General features: G+C 36.9%; 1 protein-coding gene and 1 pseudogene across 2 annotated transcripts in view; one reads left to right on the top strand and one right to left on the bottom strand.

The window, feature by feature from the left end:
- The window catches only part of OXR1 (oxidation resistance 1), a 354,710-nt gene that overhangs the window by 297,647 nt on the left and 38,492 nt on the right, over window positions 1-18,571 (bottom strand). The gene's annotated exons all lie outside the window — the stretch shown is intronic.
- Window positions 3,062-4,359, top strand: LOC102743670 (nucleophosmin pseudogene; annotated as a pseudogene).

Here is an 18,571-nt window from a genome sequence, read left to right as displayed (position 1 = left end):
TCACTGTATTTATCTAAGGTAGTATGATGGAATTATTTTTTTATGGATAGAGGCTCCTGAGGGTAAAGAGGTAGGATTCATCTCTTGGACAAAGGGGAGCAAGCTCTTAAGAGATTACAGCTTTCATTCTATCCTCATCTTCTGTGGTTAAAAATGCTGCCCACATGCATAGCCAATGTTTCCTCTACTTTTTAAAATCTAGTTTTGCCTTACCAAAGGTTTAAATAATGGTAGAATTCCACTAAATAAACAACTGTTCTGGCACAGTTATCGGAGTATAACAGAGGCTTAGAAAGTAAACTTTATTTAGAAGCATCTTGGGAATAGCTAATTCACCTGCCAAAGTTTAGCCAACTTATTCTCTCAAATTGCTTCTAGAATATGTCTTAGCTATAGTTCCAGAAATACAGAAATAGCTCCTTAAATGAAGCCCATTCACTTAATTTGAATGACAGTTCCAAAACTGAATACCTGAGGTTGTTTTACTGATAAAGTAAGGATGGTCAAAAGGATAGTTGGTAACTACATTTTAGAATAGATCTTCATTTTTAGGGTATTCATCAAATGCACTTTGAGGGTAACATATATAGTTTTGAAAGACTAAGTGTACAGTGATAAAAGCCAAAGAATCCCCTGAAACATTTTTCCTGGTTAATTTTTATTTAACTAGATGCAAATTATAATATCAATTATAAGATCAATTATAATAAATCATACTCCCATAGGGCCAGACACTATTGGTTGTTGTGGGACCAAATAATAATGAGAAGTTGGCTCAGTGAAAACACAATCATGGCTGGGTCAACATTAATGTTTTTGAGCATCTAGAATATCTAGAGGCATCTAGAGTCAGAGGCATCTAGAACCCTAGGGAAATGCTGGATATTTATGCCGGCCAGCCACAGGACCTTCTCTCCTGGCCAATACCAAGGACCATTTTGACTTCCATTGTATGCACTGTTCATATTATTCATCGTCTAAAAATTCTGAATAATATTTAAAAATCTATGTAATAATAAGCAATACAGTGTAATGATTAAGATTAGACAGCACAGGGTTTAGTTCTGACTCTACAACTGATTGTGACCTTGGGCAAGTTACTTAACTTTCCCAAATCTATTTAATCTGTAAATCTGTAAACTTAGCTACAGAGTTATGAGTACTAAATGAATGCTCTAAAATGGCAAAAAATGAGCATTCCAGAAATGATAGTTAATGCTATAAGGGTGAATATGCACTCTGAAAAGTCCTTCAGCTCTTTATTTGAACCAGTACATCTAGAAAACACAGAAAATTACATAACGTGACTTAAGATGAAGATGTTATTACTCTTAGTCTTTTGAGTATTTTATGATGCTTTAAATGAACAATTTTTTCTAAGATGGTAACACAGAATTTGGAACATTTATAAGTTACCTCAAAAATAGACACAAAGTGATCATTCAGAATTTTTGTTTTTTTAAAAAGAGGTGCTCTTCAGCGCCCCCCCACTTTGGGGGGTATTTGTCCTTTAAATAATGTATTGTGTAAAATATACTATAGGACACAGAATACTGTGTCTTCTTTTTGGAATTATCAATTTTTAACTTAAATTATAGAATTTTATTGCATCTTCTTTAATTTTAGGCCAATGCTTCATGAAAGGAGGCTTACTTTCTCTACTGCACAGTGTTCTGTGTAGACTTAGCAGTATCCACATGGGGACCAATGTATGCATGATTATGACAGTCACAATTCTACTTTTATTGCATCCTTGGAGCCCAGACAACCTAAGTCAGTGATGACAAAACCCTTTGGGAATACAATTTTAACATTTAACTTAAACTTCCAATGAGCTGAATTATTAAAAAAAAAAATTAAACATCTATAGCCTCTATGGCCAGAGAACTACCCTAAATAATCAGAACACTGGGGTATAATTGGCTGGTAGCTCTTACAGCTATCTGGAAATTATCAGTCCATTTGCATATATTTAATGGAAAAGAGACTTTCTTGATATTGTAGATTGATTGCATTAATGGTCCTAATTACTGGCCTCTCATATTCATGGTTTTTCCTCTTTACATTTGTGTTCCCCTCCCAATCTGACTGAGCTCAGTCAAGTGACTTGCTTTGCTTTGGCCAAATAGAAGCAAACTTGATAAAAGCAGAGGCATGAAAGAGCATTTGGTCATTTATGTTTCTAATCTTATTTCTCTGAGATCACGGTGAGAACCTACCAGTCTAGCCTTCCCAAGGAATATGAGAGACAAACATGCAGAAAGGAGCCAAGATGTCCCAGCTGAGGCAATCCTGAACCAGTCCACAGCGAGCCATGTAAGAAAAGCCATCCAAGATCAGCAAAACTGCAGCCCCCCCAACAACTAACCACAGAGAGTTGAGCCCAGCTGAGGCCACAACCATCCAGCTGATCTATAGGCATGTGAATAATGATAAAGGCTTATTGTTTTAAACTACTGTGTTTTGCGAGGGTCATTGCATCTTATATTTTGGTGATAGCTGACTAATACAGTTATAAATAGGTAAAAAAAAAAAATCTGAGTTTTCCAATTGGGACTTCCAATTATATGACTCAGAACTATTTTAAGAGGTCCAGGGAGGATGGGAATTCTATACTCATGTTTTCAACAGTGTGTACGTGTGTATGGGGCAGGGTATACTTGGTATTCCACAAAATCATCTATTTGGAAGTGGTATGAAAGATGTTAATGTTTCTATTTATGTTAATAATTCTATTTTGGGAATATGTTTTATCACATATAGAATATATTATAGTAGTTCATATACATAATTTATTAACATACACAAACATGTATTGGAGGTACATATTTTATTGATAGGTATGTACCCTCAAAAAAGTTCAAAGACCATTGATCTTGCTTCTGTTTACATAGGGTAATTTTCTTATTTAGCAAGAGTTCCTCATACTGTGGCTTTCATGATGGGTCATCTCTTCAGGAATGAAGACCAATTCATTGGCAAGGTGTCACTCTTCTCTTCTGAATCTGATGAGATTTTAAGTATTTTTAAAAATTACTAGTATTCCTCTCCCCTGTGTGATTCCATCCTGCGCGGCTGTTCTGTGGAACAGTAGTCGTTTATCTCCATCCACCTTCTCTCCCACCTAAGTGCGTGCCACCACCCCATGGAAGATTCGATGGATATGGACATGAGCCCCCTGAGACCCCAGAACTATCTTTTTGGTTGTGAACTAAAGGCTGATAAGGATTATCACTTTAAGGTAGATAATGATGAAAATGAACACCAGCTATCTTTAAGAACGGTCAGTTTAGGAGCTGGTGCAAAGGATGAATTGCACATTCTTGAAGCAGAGGCAATGAATTATGAAGGCAGTCCAATTAAAGTCACACTGGCAACTTTGAAAATGTCTGTACAGCCAACGGTTTTCCTTGGGGGCTTTGAAATAACCCACCTGTGGTCTTATGGTTGAAATGTGGTTCAGGGCCTATGCATATTAGCAGACAGCACTTAGTAGCTTTGGAGGAAGATGCAGAGTCAGAAGATGAAGAGGAAGAGGACATGAAACTCCTTAGTATATCTGGAAAGCATTTTGTCCCTGGAAGTGGTAGCAAGGTTCCACAGAAAAAAGTAAAACTTGCTGCTGATGAAGATGACGATGATGATGAAGATGATGATGATGATGATTTTGATGATGAGCAAGCTGAAGAAAAGGCTCCAGTAAAGAAATCTATATGAGATACTCCAGCCAAAAATGCACAAAAATCAAACCAGAATGGAAAAGACTCAAAACCATCAACACCAAAAACAAAAGGTCAAGAATCTTTCAAAAAACAGGAAAAGACTCCCAAAACCCGAAAGGACCTAGTTCTGTAGAAGATATTAAAGCAAAAATGCAAGCAAGTATAGAAAAAGGTGGTTCTCTTCCCAAAGTGGAAGCCAAGTTCATCAGTTATGTGAAGAATTGCTTCTGGATGACTGACCAAGAGGCTATTCAAGATCTCTGGCAGTGGAGGAAGTCTCTTTAAGAAAACAGTTTAAACAGTTTGTTAAAATTTTCCATCTTATTTCATTTCTGTAACAGTTGATATCTGGCTGTCCTTTTTATAATGCAGAGTGAGAATTTTCCCTACTATGCCTGATAAATGTTGTCCAGGTTCCATTGCCAAGAATGTGTTGTCCAAAATGCCTGTTTAAAGATGGAACTCCACCCTTTGCTTAGTTTTAAGTATGTATGGAATGTTATGATAGGACGTAATGGTAGTGGTGGGGAGACAAAAATATACATGTGAAATAAACAGTATTTTAATAAAGTAAAAAAAAATTACTAGTATTCAGTTAATGTAAACTGAAAAATAAATGTAGTAACTGTATAGTGATTTTTTTTTTTTTAATGCATGGTTTGTGTATGGAACAATTGCATTGGGAAAATAGAACACAGTCTCTTTGACTTGAGAACACTTCTCAAATATTAATACCTTCACTGGCCATACCAGGTATGGTGTGGTATCTTACTAATACTTCAAGCTACATTACATATAAACTATTTTTACTACCAAATACCAGTAAGCATAATTATTTTAATGAGTATAAAGATTTAGGAGTATGTGATTTTATAAGAGATTTCACATATTAATGGTTTACAGTGATTTTAAAATGCAGCTAATTTCCTTTTTCACATAAACTCCAAAATAACTTCTTTACTGGAACTAAACTTAAACTAAAATGATCCATTAGTGAAACAGTAAGGAATGACACATTTATTTTTCAGGTATAAGGAAACTGATAAGAAAGATATATTCTTCATGACTTTAGAGAGTAAAGATAAATGTTAAAACATAAATTCTACAAATTAACAAATAAAGATATATGACCTCCATTTTATAATCAATTTTACAAGGTGCTATATCTTTAAAAGGAAAGTAATTTAAAACTGTCAAATTTGCTTCAAAATGGCTTTCTTATATATTAAATTCCTCTCTTAATGCTACCACATATAAATTTTTCTTTTCCCCCTACATCATTCTGCCAAGTACATATACATTCAATATTTAAAGGTATTTTTAAAACACAAGTGATTTTTCTTCCCTTCACACAAAAATGTTTTCCTTCTTTTCTGCCCCAGAGTGTTAAATATCATAGGCTACTGACTTTCTGAGAGCTCAGTTTTAACCCTTTAAAGAAGGGTTGGAATACTGTGTACATGTTTATCCAGATGAGTTGTATTATTTCTGGAAAAAAATAAGAGCTTAGTGTAAAGTCTGATTTGCATACTGATTTCCATCGTGTTTCAAGTTATGTCTAATCCCATAAAATGAAATTAATCTTTCAGTTCAGACTATTGCAGTTGGACTGGCAAATAAAAAGTTCAGGTTATTTAGAAAATTCATTGACTTACTGCCCAAATAAGAAACAAAGAACTAGAGCATGGCTAAGACGTTGTCCCCCCAACAATGAAGCAATCTAGGCAGACAGCAGGGCTGAGGGATCCACAGAGGGAGTGGGACATAATGTAGAAGAACAAGTCTCCTCAGAGGCCCCATGGATTTCAGCTCCCCATGCCTCTCCCATATAATGAGTTCATCTGTCATCTATTTAGCTTTTGAGCCAACAGTCTATTGACTGGATGCAGACTCCAGGGACTGAGATGTTCTTGGAAGATCTTCAGACAGACTCATCATGTGACATCGATGAAGCCAATCAATACACCACTTGGCACTTCAAAGTTGTCTATGAGCAAATAGAGGACAAGCGATAGCCTGCAATGCACCTGCCTCCCCATAGTGTTAGGAGACTGAAGGAATGCATCCTTTCACGTCAACGTGAGTTCTGATAAATGAAGATGCTTGGTCAAGATAAGATATATTTTCTCATCCAGAGCTCTTAGAGTGACTGAAGTCATAGGTCACCACTCATCACAAAGCTTCTGTGCTTCCCTTTCTCAAAATGTCACATGCAAATGTGTCATGAATAGATAAATGCAACCAATGTCAATGGAGTCAGCAGTGTCTTTGGTGATAAATATAGGAGTGGAATATTTTACTTATTACATTTTCCTGATAATGCTACTATATTTTTAATGGTTATGAGTTTGGGTATCAGCATTTTTCCAAAACTCAAAAGGATTTATGTTCTAAGGACTAATATAATACATGTTCATTATATTTTTTTAATTATACAAAAAAGTATGAAGTAAAACAATGACTATGAATTCCATCACCCAGAGATAACCACTATCAACATCTGGGTGACTCTTCTAGATATCTTTATGGATATATGCATACAATACATATACACATACGTACATATCTATACATATATTTAAAATCACACACCTACCTATCAACCTAAGCATATGCTATTTTGCTATTTAAAATCACACACCTACCTATCAACCTAAGCATATGCTATTTCCAGTTGTTGTGGATATCTATTCCTCTTCCAAAAATAAATAGGTTAACAGCATGATTTTCAATGGGTGCTGAACTTTCCTCCATAGCAAGGATAAACACTATTTACCAACCTCCACTATTGTTATTTTTCTTAAAGCATTCCAAACAGGGGCACCTGGGTGGCTCAGTCGTTAAGCGTCTGCCTTCAGCTCGGGTCATGATCCCAGGGTCCTGGGATCGAGCCCCGCATCAGGCTTCCTACTCTGCGGGAAGCCTGCTTCTCACTCTCCCACTCCCCCTGCTTGTGTTCCCTCTCTCGCTGTCTCTCTCTCTCTGTCAAATAAAATCTTAAAAAAAAAAAAAAAAAAGCATTCCAAACAAACCACCATCAACAGAAAAGAACTTTGGCACCATTTCAAAAGATCAGATATTTTGTTGTGAACAAAGGGCCAGGAAATAACAGAGACATTACAAGATAGAGAAGAGCATTAAATATATGGAAAAGTGGTGAGAGTAGATGACCATATTAGTATACTTTCAAATGAATCATGTATATCTTATTTTTATGCAAATATTATATATTGAGTAGTTCATTTACAAGATAAAATAAAAATTAAAGATCTCAAAATCCCAAATTTGTAGACTTCACAGCCCCAAATGAACCTGCTCTTGACTGATTTAATGTCTTTTTTTTTTTTTAACTTCCTTGTAATCACATTCTGTAACCTGGTATTTTTATCAAAAGTTGAAATTTAGGATTTTCCTGAGTACCTCTGGCCACTTGATCCTGAGTGGACAGCTGCATCCCCGAGAAAACCCCAGCTTCAGTGAAGCAGCCCTTTCCCCAAGCCCTCTGTCCTCTGCCATTCCTGGCCACTTCATGCCTAGGAGTAGTCAAGGACCCAATCATCACTACTGTTGTCCCTAGTCCCTCGAGGTAACTAAGCTCTCCCTTGTAATTTCCTACACTTTGGTCAACCTTTTTCAGTCATCTTTTTATTAAACTCTCTTCAAGTTACTCATTTTGAGTATGCCATCTGTTTCCGGTTGGGAGTCTGACTGAACCATACATACTTCATAGGTGTAAAGACACTACAAGAACATTGATACGAAACGGTGAAAGGTGGAACTCCTAGCAGTCCTTGTTTTCATCACAAAATTTGGCTGATTAGGAAACTAAAAGGTTTTTCTGTGAACAGTAATAGTGTTTGTAGCTATATTAGGAAAAGAAATTTTGGTAAATGAGTCTATTGGCCTTAAGACACATTTGAAATTTACTTAGACTATTAGATGTTTTCTGATCACGCTTGAAATGAATGAATTTCCTCAGGCTCAAAGTCTAAGGTGAGAAATAATTAGTTCCTGAGAACAGGACTATATATAACATACTGTAATCAGCCTTATTCAGATCTGAGTGATAAATCTAAAATTTTAAGAAGTGTGCATTCTCTCTGATTTGCACAGATTGTCTTACTTGCACAATCCTGTCATATTTACATAGTAGTAGAGTTCCAAATGCTAAGACCAATGGAATATTTAGTACCTGACAGCCACCATGTTAGGTACATTATGTGAATTATTGTATAACCCTCCAATGGTCTTATGACATAGATACTATTATTGCCATTTTTCAGATGCAGTCACACAGCTGATATAAGGCAGAGATGAAACTTGATAGTTCAAAACACACATATTAAGTATAAGACATGAAAAATGATGCATTAGGCACACAGAAAATCTATTTGAGGTGTAATATTCCTATAAGTCTTTTTATAACACTCTTCCTTCCTATGCATCAATCTGGTTCCTTTGTAATGTTAATGAACATTTCAAGTTAAGAGAAAACTTGATAAATCCTGAGCCAAGGCCCCTATCAAGTCTCACCAGCCTCAAATGGCCAAGTCACTCAATAAAATAAAATCTTCAAAAGCTGCTACTTTTGGTTTAAATCTGGAGATCAGAAGTAGCTACACAAGCAGCACTTTGTCCCAAGGTGCAAACATTACTTAAAAAATAGAAGAAGACTAGGCTGTAAGGGAGCATTCGCACCATCCCTTGTGCAATCCTTAATGCACTGGGTCCTATGTGTGCCATGCACTATGCTAATCACTTTGTTTGCATTATCTCACTGAAAATTTATAACCTTAAAAGTAGGTACTATTATTATCCTTCTTAAATATATACTAGAACCCTAATTCCCAATGTATTCTAAATGTGCCTGTAAAGTCTAGAATGACAAAATAAAACCATTTTTAACCAAACAACCTTTCTTCTTTCAAAGAAATGGCAATGGAAGCCACACTAACTGACCACCTTGTCAAGAATTTAGCATCCAGGGCGCCTGGGTGGCTCAGTTGGTTAAGCAACTGCCTTCGGCTCAGGTCATGATCCCAGGGTCCTGGGATCAGGTCCCACATCAGGCTCCCCCTACTCTGCAGGGAGCCTGCTTCTCCCCCTGCCTCCCACTCCCCCTGCTTGTGCTCTCTCTGTCAAATAAATAAATAAAATCTTTAGAAAAAAGAATCTATTAAAAAAAAAGAACTTAGCATCCAATTAGTTTTCAATTATAACTTTAAATTGTAATAAAGAAATCTTAGTGACATCTGATAGTGTGTTAACAAAAATACCTTCAGGATCTGCTCCAGCTTTATAAATGACCAGTCCTCACATCAGTTTGTCCTAAATTAGCAGCAATCTGATGTCACCATTCTCTCTTACACTCAGGTCCATGTATATTCTGTTACAGCCATCTCTCCTGCTTTCTCATCTTTACATTTTTCCTTTTCTAAAATGTATTACAACTTGGATAAAAGGTCATCTCCTCTAATAAGACATTCTCTAACCTTGAGGTTGCCTCCACACCATACCTACACCAATCACAACACTTTTAGATTATATTGTAATTATATGATTATTTGTCTATAAGCTTTTTTTTTTTTTTCCTTAGGCTCCATGCCCAATGTGGGGTTTGAACTCATCACCCTGAGATCAACAGTCTCATGTTCTACTGACTGAGTCATCCAGGAGCCCCTGTCTATAAACTTTTTAAGAGAGGGGCCTGTGTTCTGCTTACCTGGCAAAATATTTAGGAGTTTCTCAACATCTGTTAAGTGAATGAAAGCCCAAGCAAGGTTGTTCTAAGAAAGGAAAACTTCAAAGCTATGAAGTAACTATTTGAAGATAATACCCTGAGCCAGGTACCACACTATGCTCCAAATGTAGAAACAGGTCTTCCAGGGATGTACAATCTAGTAAGGGGAAAAAGACAAAAAACTTACATGAGATAACAAGTAAAATTACTTAAATTCAAAATGATATTGGAATTCTGACAAGGGAGCAAAAATTTCTGCCTATGGAAATGGTAAGGTGAGAGTAGAACTAATCACCAGAATGTACGAAAGAGAATGTGTTGCATAAGAATCTTAAATACGCGTTTTTTGTTTGTTTGCCAGGAACTGTTCCCCAGAAGGAAGCAATATGATAAGTATCTATCGCTTCCTCTACATACACATTTGCATACTTTCTCTCTTGCTCTCCGTTGTTGCCCCTGCATGCCTGCACACACGCACACACACGTCTTTTAAAATAATCAAAAGATAAAGGAAATTATAGGTTCTTATGTAGCCTACTCTCTAAATTAAAAAAAAAAATCTTGGTTACTAGAACTGAAATTTTAGTGTTGTCCTGTAGTCAACATCAGCTATTAAATCAAACTGCAGATAACATAATGATGTCTTCCCTCTTGGCAAATTATGTTAATACCAATAAAAGGATACCTTATTACAAGTAATGAGACAGTTTGCAATTGATTTTAGGCCTACTGAAAAACCATAAAAATACAATGAATATTGACAAAGAAGAGAGGTTTTAAACGGGGTGAAAAGTAAATTATGGTAAGGCATTTTAACAGTGTGCCACTGGGGAGTTCAAATACAGGAAGTCAGCTCTGAGAAGACACGTCACCTGTCACTTCATATATTTGTTCATATTTCCAGGAGTTTCTACTCTGTTATAAAGGATGACTCAGATTAAATCCAGGCCATCATTCTTCACGGTAATTGGTTTGCTAATTCTGCAGCACAGCTTTTGGCTTCTGCTCAGCAGTTGGCCTAAGGTTATAAACTGGACTATTTATTAAGCCTTATTAAGACTGCTGTCAGCGGTAATCATATTGCTCCTCTACACAAAACCTTCAGTGGCTCCCTGCTGCTTTCCTAATTAAGTCCATACTCCTTATCTTGGCATTTAAAAGTCCTTTACAATATGTTGCTAACCTTCCTCTTCAGTGTGTATTCTCACCACTCCGCCAAAGGCTGTTCCGATCTGGTAGTAGTCTAAACTACTTCATGTTGCTCTAACACCCTTTCTGATATCCATCCTTTACCCATGTGGTTCTGACCAGAATGTTCCTTGTGCTTCCCTTTTTTTTTTTTTTTTTAAGATTTTATTTATTTATTTGACAGACAGAGACACGAGAGAGGGAACACAAGCAGGGGGAGTGGGAGAGGGAGAAGCAGGCTTGCCCGATGCGGGGCTCGATCCCAGGACCTTGGGATCATGACCTGAGCCGAAGGCAGCCGCTTAACAACTGAGCCACCCACGCGCCCCTGTGCTTTCCATTTTTAACATCCCATCCCCACCCATCCATTGGTTTGCCACCTCAGGAGCTTCCCAAGTGAAATGTGAAATAGGTCTCCATATACAGAGCTCAGGGAGAGCCCAAATAAAGAGGCATACCACTCCAGACTGGTAGGTGGTAGGTTGAATAAGCAAGGCAACTTAGCTATGAGGCTTGTCTTGGACAGCTGCAAGATGAGTAGATCTCTGCCCCTGCCCACCAGAATCTCTAAAGTTTATAAGAAGCCTTAACTAGGTTCAGTCACATATACTATCCAGAAGGTCTCAGCAACACATTTCTATCTCAAAGTTGTACCCTGGGGAAAGCTTCTAGCATGGAGAAGGTAAGTGGAATTCACATTCCAAGGACAGGGGAGAGGTTGAGGACCTTCCAACTGTCCAGGTCCAGCTCGTGGGTCAACTGGTGGTCATGTACCCTCGATGACCTCCTCTAATACCATCTCCCTATGTGACTAATGCTTACCATGCTTTCCTGATATATCTCAATAATATCCTATTAAAGAATTTAAGTGGTATGAGTGAGGAAAATATCAAGTTTGGGTAGACGGATTTGATTCTGAATTCTAATTTTTTTCTATTTGCTAATGACCTTGAGTATGTTAGATGAGATCACACATGTACCGATCCTGTCATAGTGTCTGGCACATGATAGAAAATCAATACACACTGGTTTCCTTTGTCCTGAGTTCTCCAGCTCAACATGGTCTCTTTTCTCTTTGAATTACATATGACAGAAAACACTCCCACTGTGTCACCTGGGAGTCATGCATGATCTCTTAGGACTTGTCACATAGGAAACATTTGTCCTTTCATCAGTGATAAATCACTGATAGCACATTTACAAACCAAACACCAAAAAAAAAAAAAAAAATTAATGCCAGAAAGAAAAATCCCAAATATCATAAATTAGTTTGTAAAGTTCAGAAATTTAACATAGCTCCTTAGCTCCTTATTAGGACTAAAAAATATTATTGGTTAAGGAGAAAAGAAAGGACATTGCAGTACAAATGACAAAATTATTATAAGCTATTCAATTAAAAGTAGATACAGCATTAGCTGTATTTTAACCCTATTTTGTTATTTACAATATGCTAACCACCATATACACTGAGAACTGGGTCTGCTTTCAAAACTAGAAAACATCCAATTAAGAGTATTTTCCTGATAGCATGGAGTTCAAATCTAATTACTGACCCTTAACCAACCTGTTAAAAACTCTTTTCAGTGTTACTGAAAATTTGTCTTGATTAGCTCTTATTCAATTTCACTAATTATATCTAGGATACTGTAAAATTCTAAAGATTTTAGAGTCTTAAGCTTGATAGATTGATGTCTTTCTAAAAATATTGGTGCATACATTAATAAATCACAGGCAGTACTGGAAGGGTTAGTTAATTCTGAGAGGAGTGCATAGGGAGTACAATAGAATTCCTAGGGTCGGGTACCCGCATATGTGCTGAATACATGTTTTGGCCCAATATCAAATGGCCACATATTCAAAAGTAGTGTTAGATCAAAATCAAAGCCAAAACCAAATATTATCATAGAATGAACATACTAAAAACAGGTTCTGAATATGACGAATGCAGCAGATCAGTAACAATTCTAGAAAAATAAGGCATACATTTTTAAAAGCTTTAAATGAAGGCAAAGCTGAGCCTTGTCTAAAACAAATTTTTCTTCAGTTATTTGCCAAAAAATGTTCTAAGTCAGTTACAGACAACCAAATGGATTCCCTGGCAAGCAATGGAAACACATATGGTATTTATCAAAAATAGCTTTTAGAACAGCAAGTTAACATCTATCACTAAATTTCTATAACATGTTGAGCATGAGTGTTCCCTTTATAGGAAAATAAAAACAAATAGGATTATAGAAGAAATATAAACATCATTCCGCAATGAAATATACATCTTTTTTAAAGTTAAATGTTTCATCTGATTACATAAATAACATATATCTATTATAAAGCTTTTGGAAAATATAGAAAAACACCAAAAGAGAAATCACCCTAAATACACTTAAGAATTTATAGTTCAATCTCCTCAGTTAACCAAGAAAAATAGAGGTGCACATTGCCTGACTTGATCACTAAGATAATTCTACTTCACGGGGCGCCTGGGTGGCTTAATTGGTTAAGCGACCGCCTTCAGCTCAGGTCATGATCCCGGAGTCCTGGGATCGAGCCCCACATTGGGCTCCTGGCTCAGCGGGGAGCCTGCTTCTCCCTCTGACCCTCTCCCCTCTCACGCTGTTTCTCTCTCGCTCACTCTCTAATAAATAAATAAATAAAATCTTTAAAAAAAAAAAAGATAATTTTACTTCAGGTCACAGTTCTGGGTCTAAAAGCTCCTGACTCCCTGTGCACTTCACCTTGAAAAATGATTATATTTGTTCAGGAATTTTCCTTGCCAAAATAAATTAGGTTATGGAAATTGATAAAAAACATTTATGTAAGAATTGCTCACAGCCCAAAGGTCTGTTTGGTTCTTGATGTTAAAAGCTGCACACTGTTATGTATGGTGACGATTTTAAAGATGTCTGGTGATTGTTTCCAAGGTTAGACCTTAAAAAGCATTCATATTTACAGCTCGGTCTGAGACAGGAGATGTAGCTCACCTTTGGGGCCAATTTTCTCAGGGCCAATTTTCCCCATCCCAGCATTTGAAGGATAGGTTGCCTATTGGGATTCTGAGGATTGATTTTTATGCTACTGGATATGGCTGAGGAAATTCCCTGAGAGACACAAAAAACCTGGGACAGACTGATACGGTCAAAATGAAAGTTGTCAGAAAAAAATCTGAGTTCAAATGCTAGCACTACTAGTATCTCACAAGAATTGTGAGAATAACTTAATAACAACAATAATAAAAAACCACATAACATTTTTAAGTGTTTAATATGAATATGTATTGGAGATATAATAATAATTTTATAGGGAGGCCCCTGGGTGGCTCAGTTGATTGAGCATCTGGCTCTTGGTTTCACTCAGGTCATGATTTCAGGGTCCTGGGACAGAGCCCTGCATCCGGGCTCCATGCCCAGCATGGAGTCTGCTTGGGATTCTTCCCCTCTTCCTCTCCTTCCCCTTCTACTCCTCTCCCTGCTGACGCTCTCTCTCTCCCCCTCTCTCTCTAAAATAAATAAATAAAATCTTAAAAAAAAAAAAAACCTTTACAGGCATTTTCACATTCAATCCTCACAATAATCCTGTTAAGTAGGTTCTGTGTTTCTCTCCATTTTATTGCTGAGAAACTGAGGGTAAGGAAATTAAAACATCACAGAGCTAGTGAGTAGCAGGGTCATGACAAGGTCCTAAGCAGTTTAACTTTAAAGCGTTCACGTCCTCTGATGCTACTGTAATATGTTGTATGCTCAATGTCTTTTATAGTCCAGCACTTTTGCTGTCCGGAACATGAAATAGGACCCTTGGGTGTCACTATATCTAAGAGGATATATTTTAATGGGTATCCACCGGATAAAAGTCTACATGTTTAACCTGACCTAAAGTGCTACGCAAGATCCTGCCTTGCCTCATGCCACGGCACTCTCCTCCCTCCCTCTGTATCATCCTTGATACATCCTTGATGACATCAGCCCTTCCCCAACCCAGGAAGTTTGCCTGTAAATCATTCAAATTTCCCTGTAAATCATTCCCATCTCATAAGATACTTTTCCTTCCTCTCAAATATAATTAAACACTCATTTTTGTAATTAATTGTATAAGGGCAGAAACACTGTAGGTCTTATTTGCTGCACTAATCTCAGCAACTAACTTAGTATCTAATACTTAGTAGATGCTCAATAACAATTTATTAAATGAATAAAGGAATGAAGAAGTAGATGAATAAGTATTTCTGTACAAATGAATCATTTTTAGAAGACACATATAATCAATCATTTCTTGAGGCCACAGATGCAACAGAAATAGATAAATCCTGAGAAGCTTAAGAGTTTAGTACAAAATAGATGATTAGAAATTATTGCTGTTTTCTCTGAGACATTCATTTTAGAGTTGGTTGTTATACACATTCCACCACTCTTCTTCTGCTTATACCAATCAGTCATCCATATAATGATTTATTATTTTTCAGGCCTATATTAGTTTATCCACAGTTTAGGTTTTGAAGTCAAAGGCTTTTACTATCTTTTTGCTATGCATATAAACAGTTGCATCCTCATTTGGCTCAGCACCGCTTTGCAGGAATTACCTTGAAACTGAAATAAATTCAGTGTTCAAGGAGACCAAGACCTCTTTGGAAGGCTCAGGGCTCTTTTTGAAAGAATCTGGATTGATTTTCTGCTAATGAATTGATTTATTGAATAATGAGTCACATCTTTCTTTCTTCTAAGAATGTCACTAATAGCCAACATCTACCACTATTCCACATACAAAGGATACTTAATATTCATTGGATTTAATTAGGAAAGCAAGAAAGTAACAGGATCCTTAACTTTCAAGCTAAATCAATTTAGTTCTCTTTTCCGACAAGTTCTCTTCATTGACAAATGGAATATCAAAGCTAGAAAAATGTTTACAGAGTACCAAAACCATAATTCAGTCAAAAAATTATTTTGTATTAATTTTTTTCCTTCTAGAAATAAATAAGGCCAAGCACAAATGCAAACGCAAAACTTTTTTAGTCAACTAGACCTTAGATTGTTACTGAAATAATAGGAAATTATATAATTTCATCATCAGCTTTTGGGTTGACATTTTATCAATAGTTTTTTTTTTTAATGTTATATTTATTTATTCATGAGAGTCAGAGAGAGAGAGAGAGAGAGAGAGGCAGAGGCAGAGGGAGAAGCAGGCTCCCTACCTAGCAGGGAGCCTGATGTGGGACTCGATCCCAGGACCCTGGGATCATGACCCAAGCCGAAGGCAGACGCTTAACCTTCTGAGCCACCCAGGCGCCCCCTTATCAATAGTTTTTAAAAAGATCACACGCGCATGTGTGTGTGAGTGTGTATCTCCTGTAGGCATTAAAAAAAAATCAATCCCAATAAATCAAAGAAGAAATTCTTCACCTTGCTACTGAGATGAGACCTTCTTCCCATATACTCTCTGAGGCAAAACATTTGTAAGATGACTCTTTAAGAAAGGAGTAGGATTAAGAAGTATATTAAAAAAATCTAATTCACTAAACTCATTTTAAAGATCATATATAGCTATTTTACATATTCTAAGAAAAGAAAGCCTAATTCTTTTTCTATCATTAAGCCGAACTGTAACTAAGCCTTTCATACAGCTATATCATCCTGCTATATAAAGCTAGTGAATGAATCACAAATATTCTTAAATATTTTCTAGAAGTTGTGAATTAATTTTCATGAATGTAATTCCTCTGAGCTCTACTTAAAGTTACTCTAAGTGTTGCAAATTCTGGTTCGTTACTTTCACAATTCCATTGGCTTTGTGTACCAAGTACATTTAAAAGTCATGTATTTCTTATAGAAGATGAAACAATTTAATTTCTTTGGAAAGAAACTGTTTTCTCAATTTTAATTATTCCTTCCCAGGCCAAACTCTATAATCATTTCCCAAGAAATAAATAGTTACAGACAAGAAAAAGTAGCTATATCTCCCCCAAAAAAGACTTTTGTTGTGTTCAATAGTAAAATGATCTCTCTTTTCTTTCTTTCTTTCTTTTTTTTTTCAAAATCCCATGATGCTCCTAATTTCTCTGCTTTTGCAAAACTGACTCCCAGAGTGATTCTGGAAAAGCTAATACATGGGGAAAAGTGATATATGATCACTCCTCCCATGTGTAGTCATAGTATAAGCATTACTATATGCCCGAAGCATACCAGGCACTGGAGAGAAAAGCTCAAGAGGTTCACAGTCTAGAGAAGGAAATAAAATACCACTCCAGTGACAGAATCTTTTCCTGTATGATCCCTTGGTTAAATCCCTTTGATGGGCCAACTTCACCCTCCTGCTTTGCCTATCTGCCTCCAAAAACACCTGATCACAGGTCTTTTCTTTCTTCTGGAAAGCTAATGGGAATATCCTATTGCAACTGTTTTCCTCAAACAAGTCATACTCATACCTGTGTGCACCCTACCCAGAGAGCAGCAAAAACTGAAAATATGTAAAATTAATTTGCTGGATTAAAGCTGTCATTCAAAAACAGAGAAGTACCTGCCGACTGAACTCGCCACCAGAGAGATAGGAGTTTGCTCTGATCAGAGCCCTATATTCTACATAAAGAGACAAGATAAATGAACAGAACTATCTCCTACTCTCTCTCTTTGAAGCAGTGAGTAAAAATTAAATAGTTATAGACAAGAAACCTTCCAGAATAGGGGACCCAGAAGAGGAGGAAAAGAAACAGGAGGAGAAAGAAGAGGAGGAGGAAGAAGAGAAATCTCACCAACAAAGAACTGATACTAATGTGAGTCATATCTGGATATGGTTGAATATAGTTTTCAATTTAAAAAACTGAAAGGGTAGTAAAAAAAAAAACAATGAATTAATGTATATCTCTTGATATCTTGAAATGTCCATCTTATTGCTAATTTTAAAAGGACTAAAAGTAAGTCTATCCCAGAGAAAAGAACCATCTCTGGTTTTGGCAAGCACCTACAAGACAATGCTGCAATTCAGGTTTCTCAAGAGCAAGACTACTGACATTTTAGCCAGGTAATTCTTTGTTGTGGGGAGCCTGTCCTGTGCACTGCAGGATGTTTAGTAGCATCACTGGTCTCTACCCATTAGATATTCGTAGCAACTTCAAGTCCTGTCAATAAAAGTGTCTCCTGACATTTACCATATGTCCCCTGAAAAGTAAAACCACTCCAGGGTTGAGAACCATGGCTACAACTGTGGGGACATTGTCAACAGTACCTGGGACATTAGTGGAGGCTTCCCAAACAGTGGTGCTTGAGTTGAGTTGAGGGTGAGCAAGAATTTGTTCAGAAGGCCAAAATAAACCCTTTGCCCATGAGTAAATTTAATTGGTGTGATCTCAAAATTGAAAACATTCAGGGTCAGCACTAGCCTTTTCTGAGCCAATCCATTCTCCAAATTGTACATGTGTAGTTGCTCCACCATATTCTCCTTTCTTCACCACAATGTGTCCTGGAAACTTTACACTGCTGAAAGAGAGTATAATGTAATAAACAGTGGTAGTGGCTAAATCACTAACTATGTAATCTTGGGGAGTCATCTAACTTTTGGGAGTTTCAGTGCCAATTCCTATAAAATGAAGGTGTTCAATTAGCAGATGACCTCCAATGCCCCTTCAAATTAAGAAATTCTTTGATCAGAGGGGGCGGAGCAAGATGGCGGAGGAGTAGGAGACCTGGATTTCGTCTCCTCTCAGGAATTCAGCTGGATAGGGATCAAACCATTCTGAACACCTACAAACTCAACAGGAGATTAAAGAAAAGAAGAGCAACAACTCTGAACAGAAAAGCGACCACTTTCTGGAAGCTAGGACGTAGGGAGAAGTGAATCCGAGGCGATATTCGGGAGGATAGACGGCGGGGGAGGGGCCTCCGTCGGCCGCTTCTGGCAAGTGATAGAACCACGGAGCACAAAGTTGGAACTTTTAAAA

This window comes from Leptonychotes weddellii, chromosome 4 (genome assembly GCF_054177405.1).
Source record: "Leptonychotes weddellii isolate Sample4059 chromosome 4, ASM5417740v2, whole genome shotgun sequence".
NCBI classification, from domain to species: domain Eukaryota; kingdom Metazoa; phylum Chordata; class Mammalia; order Carnivora; family Phocidae; genus Leptonychotes; species Leptonychotes weddellii.
This window is presented reverse-complemented; position numbering and strand designations above follow the sequence as displayed.